Genomic DNA, 16,325 nt, shown 5'->3' with positions numbered 1-16,325 from the left:
TATTTATATGCATTTTGATTTTACCGTACAAGAAGCATTATTACCAGAACGGTAAATTTGCTGTATTTTCTTTAAAATAAACGACATTTTCTTTAACACAAACGAAACTGTGTATTTTATCATACAACGAAGATTTTTTTGATTTATCATGCAAAGAGAATATGATTTGAGTATATTCTCTTTATACTTTATATAACTTAAAATAGGTTATTAATAACCTATTTTAAGTGCATCTCAAATTTTGTACAGCCATTAGAATTTTTAAATACTTAAGATTCAGAATACATACTTTGTTTCTCAGTATTAGTCATATGAAATTCAAGATTCTGTAGAATAAAACCGAATTTCTGTTAATCGAGCTATGGTTAACCTGAAAGGACAAAATAAACTGAGAATGAATCCGTGACCTCTGAAACGTTTCATTTTCAGTTCTTTTTAAAAGGTTCTTTTTTTTATTATTTTTATTACTCAAAAGTAAATACACATTTTAATATCTACATACATTTTTAATATTTCGATATGTATAAGGTCACTATATATTTGTACCGAAAATAGTAAGCTCTCCAACTTCCTTTCTGAAAATAACATTTAAAGTGAACTGGTAGATCCTTAAGTTTCTTACATTAAGCCAGTAGTCTCAGACTCAAATTGCGTGAAACTCGAATGTACGATCTGAAAGTAGATGAAGTACCAGAATTTTAACACAAGGAAAACTTTTATTAACAAAATTAAAAAAATATTTTAAATAAATTGACCCTTGTTAAATATTTAACAAAATATACATAAACAATAAGAATATCATGAAAGAAAATTTTTCAAATTATTATTTGTTTCTATCTGTAAGACGATTTTGTTTGCTACGCTTTTTAAATTAAATACATTGGCAGGTAAATATTAAATTTTTAGATTGAAATTTCTTTAAGATAATTTAACATTTTAACATATTTAAATAATAAGTAAACGACTTTAATTTAAATTACAAATAAAGAAGTTGTGAAAATGCCCTAAGAGAAAATTTACCAGGTGAGATAAAAAATCAATAAATAAAAACAGTGTATTCTCTTTCTCTAATTACCGTATAACTGAGCATTTAAGGAGACTTGTTCGTTATAACATACATTCGTTACTTCTGTCTAGAAGCTCAATAATTTTTTATAAGAGAAATGGCTTTAAGTTAGATTTTAAAAGAACTATGGTCGAAATTAAACTACATATGCAAGAAATTATTTTAAGAAAACAAGAAAACAAATAAAATTAAAAAAAAACATTGCTTCCACATCTCGCACAGTCAAAAATTTCTCGGCTTACAATAATATTATATAGAGTCAAAACTTTAGAAGTTTCAAATATTCAAAACTGATTCTGATAAACTAAATATCTCAAATGTCGTATGCTAAGCTAACTTTCGTAAAATATGTTTCAAATAGTATTAATGTTAGCCTACAACATACAAATATCCTCTTAAGGAATCAGGAATTTAAATAATTTTTTAAGGAATCTTTTATGGTTATATTAAATCTCGATTTTTAGAAGAATTTTAAAATCAATTCCATGTAAGAATCTACTATAGAATCAAAGTTCGGTTCTAAGAAATGGTTCTAAACTTTTGCAATTTAAAGGTGAGATAGTTTCTGTGCGTTTGTATTAGAATCAAATTCCTCGTATTAAATTCCCTGAACGACACATAAAATGCTTCTGTATACAGTTAAATACAAATATAGATTTACACATGTTATAAACGTCTGTTTATTAGCATATTAATCTGTATATTTATTAATTTCATTAAAGTAATGTGCTTATAAAGTTCTAAGGTAATTTCGTTTTCAGCTAAGTTTTCACATAATTGTTATTTTCTTGCTTGCGTGAAACAATTCCCAATTTCCGATTTCAAACAAGAGGGCTGATTATCCGAAAGGATAATCCACATTTTTTATAAGCCATTATTCTTTCTTTACCAAGTAGAAAAACTTGCTTCATGGGCTATTTTTATTTTTGATAAGAATTTTTGAACTTTTGTTCGCAAAGCAACTTCGGGAAATCGCGTAATTCCAGTACATAAAGCAGCGTATTTTTCAACACTTTTATAATGCTTTTAGGTGGGGTTTTTGCGCCCAGAATTTCCGTATGCGCTGAAATAATAATGATTTTCATGTTCTCTCAAGACGAATGTATGATGAACATTTCAAACCTATAGATGACGTTGCGCTTTGAATTTCCAGATGTATTTCTCAATAGCAAGCAGCAGCGACTTGTAGGTTTCTGCCCGGGCACCTGGAAATCCGAATTTTGAATGTGTCTCGTTATCTATTTCATATTTTGTAATGTTTTAACGAATTTTGTTATTAACAGACTCAACGATTTCAAAGCGAGCTGTGGCAATAAGAAAACAAAACATTTTTATCTCCATGGCGGGAGTCTACCTGTCGGAAATTGTAAAGATATACTGTTTTTAAATATTTTGTGACTTTGCCATTCAATTGAATTTTATTTGGAATAAGCTCCAAAAATATGATATTTAATAAACAAAATAAACACAAAAAAATAATAAAAAGAAAAAAAAAAGGTCTAGCGAAGGCATCTTAGTAAAAAACTGAATATTGATATGATAAACTGAGAAAAGACTGAATAAAACAGAAAAATGTATGCCGATACTTAATGCTGCCTCGGGAATTATAAACGTATACTGTTATACCGCTTTTAAAATTTTCGTAATTTTGGTGTTGAATTGTATATGACACAAATACGAAGAAAATGATGCTGTATAAGTTAAAAAGATGAAAAAGAGCTTACTCGGCGCGAGTTTAAGAGCAGACTGGTAGACTGAGAGCTCAGCGAGAGGGTAATAAATCATAACAAACTCTTCTGCGTGACCGTTACAATCTGAAGCCTTCAGAATTTTTTGCCATTGTTGTCATTTTTGTCTTTTTATTATTAACGTTTTGTGTGTTACACTTATTGTTGCATTTTTCTTCTCCTTCTTTACTTTACGTATGGGGTTAGTGTGGATTTGAAGTGAATAACGACGACAGCACTTGATGGAATATCGAAACACACTTTATTTACCAATATTAATCCGGACAGCTCCAAAGTCAACATTTTATAGTCGTAAAAGATCTACTATAAACTGGCTCGAACAATCAGCGACACAGCTTTCAGGTTATCAGGCTACAAAGGTCGAGACAGCTTCACCGCAAAACACCGGAGTACAGCTCCCGATTCTGCTCGGTCTTTCTCGGAACTCCACATACTGCCGAGACTCTCCACGGTACAACTCGCGATGCACTTGACGCCACAGAGAGCACGGCTCCCGACACTTCGGTTCAGTCGTTCCCGGAGCTTAACACACTCTCTCGACGATGCAGTAAACTCTTCGATGCACTCGACGAACCACTCGGCACTCGTAGCACGGCTGTCAACTCAATCGACTCCTCACGGACTAACTATCTCGCACTCACCAGCAATGTTTATATAGTTTTCGGCTTGTGTTCGAGAACATTCTAGGCTAAGCGGGTAAGAATTCGTTCCAGAGGGTTCTCCATCCGTTCATGGTACATAGCCAATTTTGTCGCCAAATGGGCGATTTCTCGCAAAATGTTGCAACTCTAAAGGGAACTCTACCAAACCGTGCCAGGACATTTCGTAACATTATTAATTAAATATGATGTCCTTCGGGTTTACGCTGCATAAAATTCAGTTCAACAGCAAAATCACAAAATATTTGAAAACAGCATATGTTTAGTATTTCCGATAGGCAATTTCGCGCGATGGAGTTGAAAAAAAAAATTGTTTTTGTTTGTTTGTATTTTTCATAGTTTTGCCACTGCTAGCTTTAAAATCGTTGAGTTTGTTAATCAAAAATTTATTAATTCTTTACAAAAATATGAAATAGATAATAAAACAAAATCGAAATTCAAAATGTGGGGTTCCAGTTGCAGATGTTTGGGTGAAGGGCTATGTTATTCAAAATTTTATGTTCCTAGATTTCATCGTTTTTTCATAATGCGGGGAACATACACACATACACTACGCAAAAAAAAATAAATAAATAAATAAAAAGGGGCAGTTCGATATCTCCCGTTCTACTGGGCCGATTGAATAAATTCAAATTGCGTTTCTCATGTCTCGAAAACGCGACATAGGATATATAACATATTTATATATAGCATTGATCTAATCTAGGTATTTTGAGACAAAATCGGATTTTTTCTGAAATAACATACCAATTTTTTTCTTCAAATTATTCTACGATTCTACGACTCAAATTATGCATAGATATTAAATTTTGTAAAATTTGGTGCGAAATTTACAGAGAAATTTAAAAATGTATCCTATTTTTTTTTCAGTTTGCGCCCCGAATAATTCACTTGGCGAACTTCTTAGTGTATGGAAACCAATTGTTCTTTTCCTTCCATTATGAGCAGAAAAAAAGCACCGCGTGATGAGCTTTTTACACTGTACATGAGCCGGAAAAAAGTCACACTGTGTACTTCCAAATAATTTTAGCAAAGTGGATAAACTACATTTGATGTTTTATCGCTTTCAACAAATATGCCAAATTTAAAAAAGCGCCAATATATAAATTCCGGTATATCTTCGGAAGTTTTGAATAGAAAACTAATTTTTTGAAGGTGTGCTTAGAAATACGTCTACTTTAAGATGATGGTAAAAATTTTATAGATTATAATTCAATTTGTTTTTTGAAAAATTTATATGAATTATTTTAAAATGCAAATTTAAAAAATAAATCATAAAAAATGGAATTTTTTATGATTTATTTTTATTTGGAATGAACCAGAACTTCGAAATACGAAAGGAAGTATCAAATAAGTTTAATAAAAAAAAAGAGAGATTAATAAATATATACGAAACTCAAGTAACACTGAGGAGCTAAAATTTTGAAAGCTAATTTTTTAAAAACTAATCGTGCGAGTTTTACAAAATTTGGTAGTTTGGCGTAATTTGAATCGTAGTATCGAAATATGGAAAAACATTGGCACGTTATTTTAGAAAAAGTCCGATTTTGTGTCAAAATACCTATATTAGACAATGCTATATATAAATCTAATGCATATTCTAAGTCGCGCTTTCGAAACATGAAAAACGAAAGTTGAATTTCGTCAATCGGCGTAGTAGAACGGGAGATATAGAATTTTCCCTTTTTTTTTCGCAGTGTACATACAAATTCTTCATTATTTAATTTCTTTAAAAATAGTTCAGGGTGAGGATATTCGGTGGCAACAATTTGTTAAGTGATACAGCCTTTTATAGAAGGCTAAGCAAAATCCCGTTTCGAGACTAATAGCCCATTCTGGATAATATCCTTGCGGGCTAATAATGCATTCAATTATTAGTTATTGCTTTTTTTATTATTTACTTCATTTGTAGTGCTACAGTTAAAGCATGTTTGATTCGTAGATATTACTTTAATTATTGCATATTTAACTTTAGTGTCTTTTTGCTTGTACTCGTTTCTTTAGCAAACTATTTATATTCGGATTTTTTATGTTCGTATTTTTTCATATTTGAATTTATCAGTTTAAATGTCCTGAAACTTTAAAATAAATTTAATGTTCCTTAAATGTTTGATGGTAAAATAATAAAATAGGGACCTTCTTAATATAATCGTTATTTAAGAAAGTAATATACTTAAAGTATATGTAAACGTCTAAAGCTTGGCAATTGTTTTATTAAGGTAATTGTTTTATTATTAATGCTGTGTTTACTTATTTACTTTTACACTTGATATTTAACGGTAAATTATTACAGCAATTAAATTTCTATTATTATAGAAAATATGAAGGGGCAAATTTAATGAATTTTGCAGTAGTTTTTGGACGAAATTTTATTGCAATTCTTGAATCTCAGAATTCTATTCAGCTATTGCGAGTGAAAAACTGGTCAAAAATTTTTATGCGCTTGCTCGATGTAGAAATTGGAACCTTGAAATTACAGGAGTATTCCAGTCACCAACATGCCTCAAGAGAAAATGGGAAAAGTAATTTTTTCTTTACGTTTTCCTTACCGAAATGTGATAAGGCAAGTACATTGCATATTCAGCGATTAATTTTATTCCTACTGAGAAAAGCAACACTGATAGTCTGTCTCCTTACTTTTATATACATACACAGTCTAGGAGGAAGAATAAACTGTGATTTTGTTATGTTATACTACTGGACAGCATTAAATTCCAACAAATAAATATTTTTAAACATTCCAGAACACCAACTAACGACTGACTTATTCCATTATCCTTCTTAGCTTTATAATCCTAGAAAGAAGCTTCATTTAATGTTGTGAGGTTTAAAAGCCCAGCCGATTCCGTGTCAAAATATCATTGAGACGTGATTGTTCATTGTTATTCCAAACGCAATTTACGTTCTTTACGCTTGCTAACGTTAAATGGAAGTAGAGTTCCAACTAGTTAGAGTCGTTAGCAAAGTTTTGAAAGCGGAAAATTTTATTAACTTTCATCTTTTAATGCGTAATCTCTGTAGATCTTAAATATAGAAGCTCAAGTAACGCTATTTAATATAAACTGGTAATGCCAAATTAAGGTAAACATATATACGTGACCGTGCCAGCATAATTAAACGCAACTTGCTTGTTTTGTATAGAGAAGTAGAGAAAATATTATTAACTATACCTTAGGTTGGCAGAGAACTATAGAATAGGAGAATAAAAATGCCTTGTCGTAAATTATGATAAATTTCTATGTATTTTATGTTTTATTTACCTAGGTGTACAACTGTTGTTTGTTTATTTTCCGTTTTTCTTTACCTATTTTGAAGAATTATGATTGGAATAATATTGAATTGAAATTATATGTGATATTTTATATCTAAAATTACTTTTAGTAAAATTTCAATTTTATGGGCTTTAATTATTTAATTAATTCTCTTTTGATTTAATACTTTTGATATAATATTATATAATAGCACTACCGTACACTATGAATATGAATATGCATTCGAGCAGGATTATCTAATAAGTGCTAGTAAATACATCCTAAATAAGATATGAAGATTTAACTTCTGTATGTTACGCAGCTATTGAGTTCTGTGAGAAATGTACTAGTGTAAAATATATAACCACTCTGACTTCAGCCCACCGTGCTGTAAATTATTATGAGTTACTACTATACTTATTCTGCTAAAATACAATAAATGCCGGAAGAATTATAAAACTTTCCCTTAAATATAAACAATTAGAATGATGATTTCGTTCATAAAAGAGAATTATTTTCTATCTTGAGTCGAAGCAAACTCAGAATATTTAAGAAACATGTACACAGTTTAGCGACAAGGTAAAACTTCCTCATGGTCAGAAGAAACCCCAGCTATTTAAATGTGTTTCCTCTTTACCTCTATGTGTCTTCACAACAAAGTTCGATTTTGTTTTCACAAAAATAAATATATTTCTTCGAACTTAACATTTTTAGAAATGATTTTATTATCCTTCCCTGAATCGCTCTGAGCTTTTCCTTTTAGTTAAAAGTCGATTTCAGTTAGTTTTCTGAATTGTTTAATTGATTTAAATTTTCATAACTTTCACCTCATTTACCTATAAGAATGCACCTTAGTTTACCTATAAAAAAATCTATGGATTCAGTTTTAATTTTTTTCTTTAAGCTGTAAAAATTAACAATTAAATAGTTGTCATTATTTGGATATTAATAGTTCACTGCATGCTTCAAAACATTTTAGTAATAACAAGTTAACTGAAAGTCATAATATTTTAATTCCATATTTTATAGCTTCTATATAAATATTTGAAGCAGATTTTCTAAATGTAAATTACATTGTGATTTAATGTATTTTTCTTCATCTGCATTTAACAGGATATTAAGATAAATATCCACAAAATCTGAGGTGGGAAAAATGTTGAATAAAGCTGAAAATGTTTGGCTGAAATGTCTACATACTAAGCAGACCAATGAAATTTTGAGGCATTTTTCTTACAAACATTTTTTTACGCAAATAGTTATCCCAAGACAATCATTGCCATCCTGTTTTGCTACAATGAAAAGAAATTACTGGCATCAAGAAAATGAAATAATACTTGACAAATAAGGAATCTATTTGACATCTTGTTTTTCCATTTTAAAGTAAATGATCTGTAGTAAGTCGCAAGAAAACATATCCAATTGCAAATATATTTATGAATGCAAGGAAAATATGCATTTCTTTAGAAAAAAAACAAATTATACGAATAAGTCCACACTATTACGGGTTTAAAATATTTCTCAATTTAAATTTAAGTAATGGTAGTTGTCCGAGTTAAAATTGCAGTAACAACTGCAATTTAACTCTGAAGTAAACTCAACTCGCCGCAAATGAGCTGCTAGTGTTAGCTACTAGAAAGCTCTTAAAATTTCTGCTCGCCTCTGAAAATTCAAGGAATTTCGATATTTCTATTTTTAGCAGCTCTTTAAATGAAAGAGAAAAGAGATTGCACCTTTATTTGAGATACATTTATCATTTTAAAGTACAGATTGCCCATTTCATAACAATGTACTTTAAAGTTACTAATTAAAATAATTTTGAGATTGAGTACTATGGAACTGAAACCTTAAAAGTTCGATTTGATTTGGCTTAATTCTCTTTGATATGATTATTAGTTTATTGTATAGAGGCATTCAAAGAAAATTATTAATACATGTTTCTTCGGATGTTCTTAATTCAATCTATTTTACCTTAGGGCTTAATGCTTCAATAATTTTCGCAGTTGTATAAGTAATAGAAACGGCACGGAAACATTTAAAAGCGTTCTTTCTAATTTTAAATCCCTTCTAGAATATTCTCGCCCGTCTTTTCTTTGTTCACATAGAATCATACTTTAATTCTTCAGTTTCATTATTTAAACGTCAAGCTGTCAAAATTATTATTATTAGCTTTACGGATTTATAAATGGTTAGAAACGAGTTTTTACAATTAAAAATTTAAATAAATAATATATTATAAATTGAAATTAAAATTAAACGTCACTAAAATGATATAAAATGATATAATAATTCCATAGATATTAAAGAGTATTTTACAAAATAATAATAATTAATAAAATATTAAAAATAATAAAATTTTCAGGTACGTTTTTTGACTTTTGTTTTATGAAAGTATCCCATTAATTTAGTGAGTCGCATTTTGTACTTTAATTTGTTTCTATTATTTGTATTTAATTTGTAATCAAGGGCTTTATAAAATGCACATAAAAGCTTAAAAATTCAATTCAGATGCAAAAACGTTACTTCTTCTTTCTACTTTGTCATTATTTTATTGGTAATCGTAATGAAACGCGTTTCTGTCCATTTATTCTTTGAGACACTCTATGTAATATACGGTTTTGGAAAAATATTTTATTATTCTGAATAATGCTTCAAATACCCATGAAGAATATCAGGGAGATGTATTATGAGTCAATTATGTTTTTAATTTTATCAATTACGTTTTGTTATTAAAAATAAAATAAAATAAATTAAATTATAAAAATGTATCTTTTAGTTTCAATTATTTACTTAGCTAAGCTGTATTATTATTATATAACTGTAATTAAATAACTGATTAAATATTAATGTTAAAGATCTTATATCACATTCAATGTCAACGTTCCAAAAAATAGCTATTCGTCAGATCGAATGAGAAGGTAAAGAACTACTATATTACGTCCCCATATTAGCAATACTTGGTATGTCATTTAAATAATAAATGTCATACATCGTAACGTAACGTACAGATATTAGGAAGACTTCTTTAAGAATATTTTGAAGAGAAAATTGTTTAGGTTAGCGCTTTGGAAACGTTAGGAGGTTAATGTTATTTCAAATGAAAGTTCTTATTTTAAATCTGAAGAGATAGTTTAGGAAACCAGAAGATCAAAATTTATTATTGCTACAAAAATTCGCAGTTTGTGCTTTTGTATATTTTCAAGCCTTATTAAAATTAAACGATTTTTAACAAAATAATTTTTTTATAATTCTATTCACCTACTTTGATATTAAAGCATTAAATTTTGCCTCACTTTGGAAATGAGCTAGCAGCCCTAACCTCATTAGTTTATGATTATACATAAATATTATTCTATGATTTATTAATTCTAAAGTTAATCAGATCTTCTTAACTTTCAGAAAGGCTCTGCTCCTGTCGATGAAATATCGGAAATGATCCATATTCAGGTTATCAAAACTACCACTTCAAAATGCGCTTCTCTTGAAGTCCACTTCTCAGTCCATATTAATTCCTTTCGTTACATGCCCACAGTTAACATTTAGAATCAGAACTACATAACTTCTAAGTCGGATTTTACGCGGCGGCTGTCTATTGGATGCATCAAACGCTGAAGTCACAGAGGGTCTCTTTGATTACAGAACTTCGTGCTGACAACAGACTAAGAGGTTTATGTCGTGGTTATTCTGATTTGGTGGGAAAGTAGGAGGTTTGAAGGAAACAAGCAAGCAGACACAAATCATCAGGAAAGACAAATATGTTCTTTTATTTTTAAATTTTGTTTACATTTTGTTTAATGTGGTATGAGATGAAGATACTAGTTTTGAAAATTAATGTTTTAATGTTTTTAAAGACAACGATTTTCTGTGGTTTTAAATAAATTGTTAAATTCGTTTTATTTTCTTAGATATTTTTTAATTGGAGCGTTTTTGCATGCAGACAAGAACATTCCTTCTCTATTTGGTGATAACATATGTAGGCAAAGTAAATAAATAAAGATAAATCTTGAACGAACAAAATATCGATCCCAAATAATATAAGAACATGTAAGCTCAATTTTACTCATTTATTTTCAGAATTTTAATCTAAAATTTAACTATTTATAACTAATCCATGAACTAGATTCACATATATTTACCAATCATTAGACGATTTCTACCCTTTGAACTTTTGAATTAACTAAATTGATGTGGAAAATAGATTTATAAAGCAAAACTGTCGCGAAAGTTAATTTATTTTATGCAGAATCGAAATATTATTTATTGGTATAAAAGGAAAGTATTTTATAAGAATAGTTTAATAAGCATATTTTTGTTAAATAGTTTTATTAACAAAAAGTTAAGTATTTTTATTAACAAATATTTTTAAATGTGGCATTAAATACTATGTTTCTCATTATCTATACAGAATAAAATCTAAGGAAACAGAGAAAAGTTTCTTCATTAATAGATTTTTGCTAGAGGCACTATAATGTAATTAAACATATTTAATAATCAAATAGCATTGCTTAATCGTTTTCCTTCTTTCAGATCATATTTTTCATAATTTTCTTCTGAAACAATATAATATTAATCATATTTAATGTATATTTGAATAACGAAAATAATGGGAAGTTAATTTATCATCTGAAACATTGTACACAAAAAAATCAAACCTCAAAACTAGTATTTACTTAAAATAATGCGAATTACGTATTTTAAAATTCAAAATTATGTACTTTCAAATTAATAAAATATTATGTTTTCTATGCAGAAGTAAAGCAAAGAAAACAAACTGCAAAGGCTCGTTCTCATTTTAAAATCAAATGTAAAAATTCTGTTCGTTTCTTCCAAATACAGTACTGATTTTAAATCCCAGGTCATGAAACCAAAAATGTAAAAGTCTTCTAAAACTCTTACATAGAGAGTGATACTCTACCTCGTGTACGAACTTATGCGAGGAATAAAATTCTTAAAGACGAATCAGGATCAGAGGGTAATACAGGGTCCAAAAGGCAACTATAGCGCAATAGAGGGAGTTGCTAGTAAATATCTCCGCGTAAGAAAACTGTCTGTGGAATCCCAGCCGTAGAGGTGACACGAAAAGTCACATAAAAGGTCTTATGGCGGATACAACTATTAACAATGTGGAGAGTATTGTTGTTTGCATCTGCATGGGTGCTCTGCAAAGCCTTTGGTCCGTTTCAGGATAATCGTAAATCCACGTAGAGCCGATGTCTGTCTTGTGTTCCATTTTCTAGCCAAAATTTAAAACAACTGCGATCTTTCTTAATTTCGCAGTTAATATATTTGATGAATAAAGTAATTTGCTTTAATTATATGTTGCTATTTCATCTTTCGTGGTCTCTGCATCCTGACACATTAACATGGAGTTTCCGACCTTGCAGTATTATCTGATCCCGATCCGTCTAGTACCCTAGCCTTCTAGTAACCTAGCCTAATTACCCTAATCCTTCTAGTAACCTAGCCTAATTACCCTTTAGCCTAATTACCCTAATCCTTCTAGTAACCTAGCCTAATTACCCTTTAGATAACCTTCCCTACCCAAGCAGTTTGTGCAAAAGGTAGTGAATCGCTGTATATGTTTTCGGTTGCTATGCAGGTTAACTAGTCTTAGTTACGCATAATTTGTGTTCTCAGTGCAAAAGTCATCCCAAATTTGCTTTAAACATGTCAACTATTCTGAACGTGACATTTAGAAATTTCTCATCGTTCATTGCTCAAAATATGGTTACTTGTTTGGTAACAGTATATATTCTATATCTTTTAAACGATATTTTAGAGAATTAACATATAAGACTGAACAAGTAAATAAATGTAGTGCCAAATAAAGACATAAAAAAAACCCCTTAAAATCTTAAAAAAAAAAAAAAAAAAAAAAAAAAAAACTGAAAGCTTTCAGATTTTACATTACACCCAAAGGAGCGTTTTTTTAACGTTTTGTGTGTTACTTTTTGAATATCCTGTTCTTCGCACTTAAACCATAAAATTCAATTCAACAGCAATATCGCATAATAATGTTTTTTTTTCGTACAATGTTGCCATTACTCGCTTTGAAATCGTTGAGTTTTTTAATAAAAAATTCGTTAAAGTGTTACAAAATATGAAATCGATAATAACGCAAATTCCAGAATTCCAAATTTGAGCTTCCATATGGCCTTATTCGGGGGGAGAGGTACGTTAATCAAAATTTGATGGCTCTAGGTACCGCTGTTTTATCACAATGCGTGAAATATACATATATTTATGCAATTCTTAATTATTTAATTGCTTTAAGTATAATACAGGGTTCTAATATTTGGTGGCAACAATTTAGTTAATCAGCGCAAAATGCCAAAACGAAATTAATAGCCCTTCTGGGCAAATTGCCCCTTTCAGCTAAAAATAACAATATTAAAGCAAGACCTCCAAAATAGCAACCAATCTAAAGCGAATAAACGGAGAAAGCAAAAAAAAGCTTTATACAATCCAGCGAGCCTTCCTTCTTAACTACACAAAAAGCTACAGAACAATATCAAATGCGGCACTCTTCCAAATCGCTAACAGCACACCACATTTTATACGCACTGAGCAAGAACTCCATAAGACAATAGTACTACAACTACGAAAGAAGAGCCATTACAAATCATTAGAACTTTTAGCAGAGAATTACGAGACACCGACACTTCCATATGAGCACCACCCAGGAAAAATAATATCACATTAAGCATGAAAAAAGAAGTAAGCGAAAAGAAATTCCCCCAACTGTATACAAACGGTTCCGGTCTAAAAGAAGGTAAAGGCAGCGCAATCAATATCTACCTACGTCCCAATTCGACAACAGCAACGAAATAGTATATTCCAAGCGGAATCAGTAGCGCTTCTTCAAGCAATAAAATACAGCATCACAAACTCCCTAAAAGCGGCATATTACCTTTACAGAGTCTTTCGGTAATGCATGCCATCCCAAACCCGCACCACTGATCAAAATTAATCCAGGAGATTATAGAAAGAACTTCAGCATAAATAAAAATCAACACTTCTTTGTCACTTGGCTGAAGACACATGCAGGGACAAAAAGCAACGAGAAGGCTTACATCCTAGCCAAAGAAGCAGCTAGGGGTCAAAATGCACAAAATTTATCAGTACCATGGCCTGGCTCGCACCTTAAAAAAATCATAAGCAACAAATCTAAAGCTGAATGGCAGAACTGGTGGGAGAAATCCGAACAAGGAAGGACTTATCAGTTGTTCCCAAAAGTAGGCACAGCACCCAGTTTAATAACAAACGTGGTTATTAGGGCCATACCCTGATAATAACCCAGGGTATGGCCCTTTTCCCAGGTACTTTTACGCAAGGAAATTAGCAACATCAGATCAGTGTGCATGTGGAGAAAGAGGCAGTCCCGAATAAATGCCTCCTCACAGCTGAACTTTATCTAAAATTCCCGAATTCAGAAAGCGAAGTGACTTCCTTTATTAGTTACGTTACCAAGAACAACCATCTCCGGAAAAAAAATCATAATTATAATGAACTTCCTGTCCACAAGAGGCACTGAGCTATGCAACACAGCCTAGGATAATATAACAAAACTATTACTTAAAACATTGTATGTAAGCAGACCTGGAGCTGTCCTCCATAGCATGTAAGGGCGAAAGGCACTAACTGTGAAACCATCAATGTATATTTAAGGAAAGAAGAAAGACACTGCCCGTGGTGTGGTAAAATACAAACCATTGCAAGCAACGCCTGGCAGGGTCTCCTGTAGGGCCTTTGTGGGTGTAATTATCTGGATATCTAGAGTGGCTGGACTACACCCACATTGCCAATGGTTAAAAAATGGGTGTCCACCACGCTTCTCCATATCCATATCCATATTCTTAGATTAAAAATTAACTTTAAGAAACTTGAAAATTTACATATTTTCGTATATCAGTGGATATAAAATTGCCAGCATCTATCAAAGATTCAAGAGCCCACATTTCGGGAATAGCTTAATCTATTATAAACTAAACAAAGAAAAATGCAACCAAAACAAATTAGAAACTTATAAAAAATTCTGTTTCAGTATCTCAAGAGACTCGTTAAGTAATCATTCTGGAACTTGTAAAAAATTAAAACCGCTGTTTCTTCAGGGAATGGTTACTCAGTTACTCTTGAGATTGTTTTTAAAACTGCCTCATTTAGTAATTAAATTTTCTTTTTAATGCTATTTAATGTAACTACTTTTAATCGCTTGTAGTTAGTTGAACATTTAACACTATTTCTTTATTTAGTACAGAGCCTTCGCACACGCATCGTTTTGATTTACTTATACCAGTAAATTAATCCCCAAAGTACGAGTATTTCAAACATTAGCATCAAGGTTTCAAACATTAGCATCACCTATTAACTAGGAACTGCGAAATCAATATGTAACTAGTTAATAGTTTAATAACTTGTTTTGGATTTAGCTTAAATTTCGAAATGTAAAAGAAGGAATCAAGCAAGTATAATAGAAGAAAGGAGATATTAATAAAAATATATCAATTCAATTAACATTGAGTAGCTAAAATTTTTAGAGCTAATGTTTTAAAAACTATTCGTGCGATATTTACAAAACTTGGCATTTTAGCATAATTTGAGTTGTAGAATCAAAATATGGAAAAAATAGGTATGTTATTTCAGAAAAAATTCAAATTTTGTGTCAAAATACCTATGTTAGAATAATGCTGAATATAAATCTATATCATAGTTCGCACTTTCGAGGCTTGAACAATGCAAGTTAAATTTCGTCAATCGTCCCAGTTGGACGGAAAATATAGAACTGCCCCTTTTTTATCCCCTCTACGTGTACTTAATATCGATATATATTAGGTATTTCTTCAGCTGCAGAAGTATACAAAGAAGAGCACATAGCTATGTAATAGGTTCTGTCGGTCCTTGCTAAGTGTTCAGCGTGCGCCCAATTTGGGGGAAGAACACACCGGAGGCGATCTGTACGCACAGATACTGTACGCTTGTAAAGAACCATACCACCTCATTGATTCAAATGCGAGCCCATAGGTAAAGCATTTAGCTTCACTGACTCCTATACCAGCTGAACGGCTAATTGAAACCACCTTATCAAAGACACAAACAATGGGCGGTTAGGTTAGTATAATTTGTGAAAATCCTTCTTGGCTACCAAAGAGCCGTGCAGCCCCAGGCCTTCTTGCCGAAGTCGAACATGCATGCTTTCTCGGGTAATGAACTATTCATAAAGCATTCACCGTGCAAGAAAGGATTGTGTTAATTTTAAAGCGATTATAGCGCCACTGTAAACTGTTTCTCCAGCGAGAATTTTTTTTTTCTTTTTCTTTAAAATCTTCATTTGTCGTAGATTTTGAATTTCTATTCATTTAGCAATCTAACACAAATTTTTTCGAAGCAAGAAATTTTAGAAAATAATTTTGCATCATTTGTGAATATAATGCACAATATGGAAGCTTTATGAATGTCAAGTATATTTTAAAATCTGTAACTCTACTGTATAAAATTAACAAATTGTACTGGAAAGATTATATATTTTTATAATGAAAAGGTTTCTAAGCTATAATCATTGGCCTATTCAAATATTCTTGAAGAATAATTTAGAAAGAAATTTTGC

General features: G+C 30.8%; 1 long non-coding RNA gene across 1 annotated transcript in view; it reads right to left on the bottom strand.

The window, feature by feature from the left end:
• Window positions 1-477: 477 nt before the first annotated feature.
• The window catches only part of LOC146997160 (uncharacterized), a 159,036-nt gene continuing 143,188 nt past the window's right edge, over window positions 478-16,325 (bottom strand). The window contains exon 3 of the long non-coding RNA XR_015041001.1: window positions 478-672. This is a non-coding gene — a long non-coding RNA (uncharacterized LOC146997160). The remainder of the gene's footprint in view (window positions 673-16,325) is intronic.

The sequence above is a fragment of the Stegodyphus dumicola genome, chromosome 5 (genome assembly GCF_044657685.1).
Source record: "Stegodyphus dumicola isolate Sdum_Otavi_A_Nest chromosome 5, ASM4465768v1".
Taxonomy (NCBI): domain Eukaryota; kingdom Metazoa; phylum Arthropoda; class Arachnida; order Araneae; family Eresidae; genus Stegodyphus; species Stegodyphus dumicola.
This window is presented reverse-complemented; position numbering and strand designations above follow the sequence as displayed.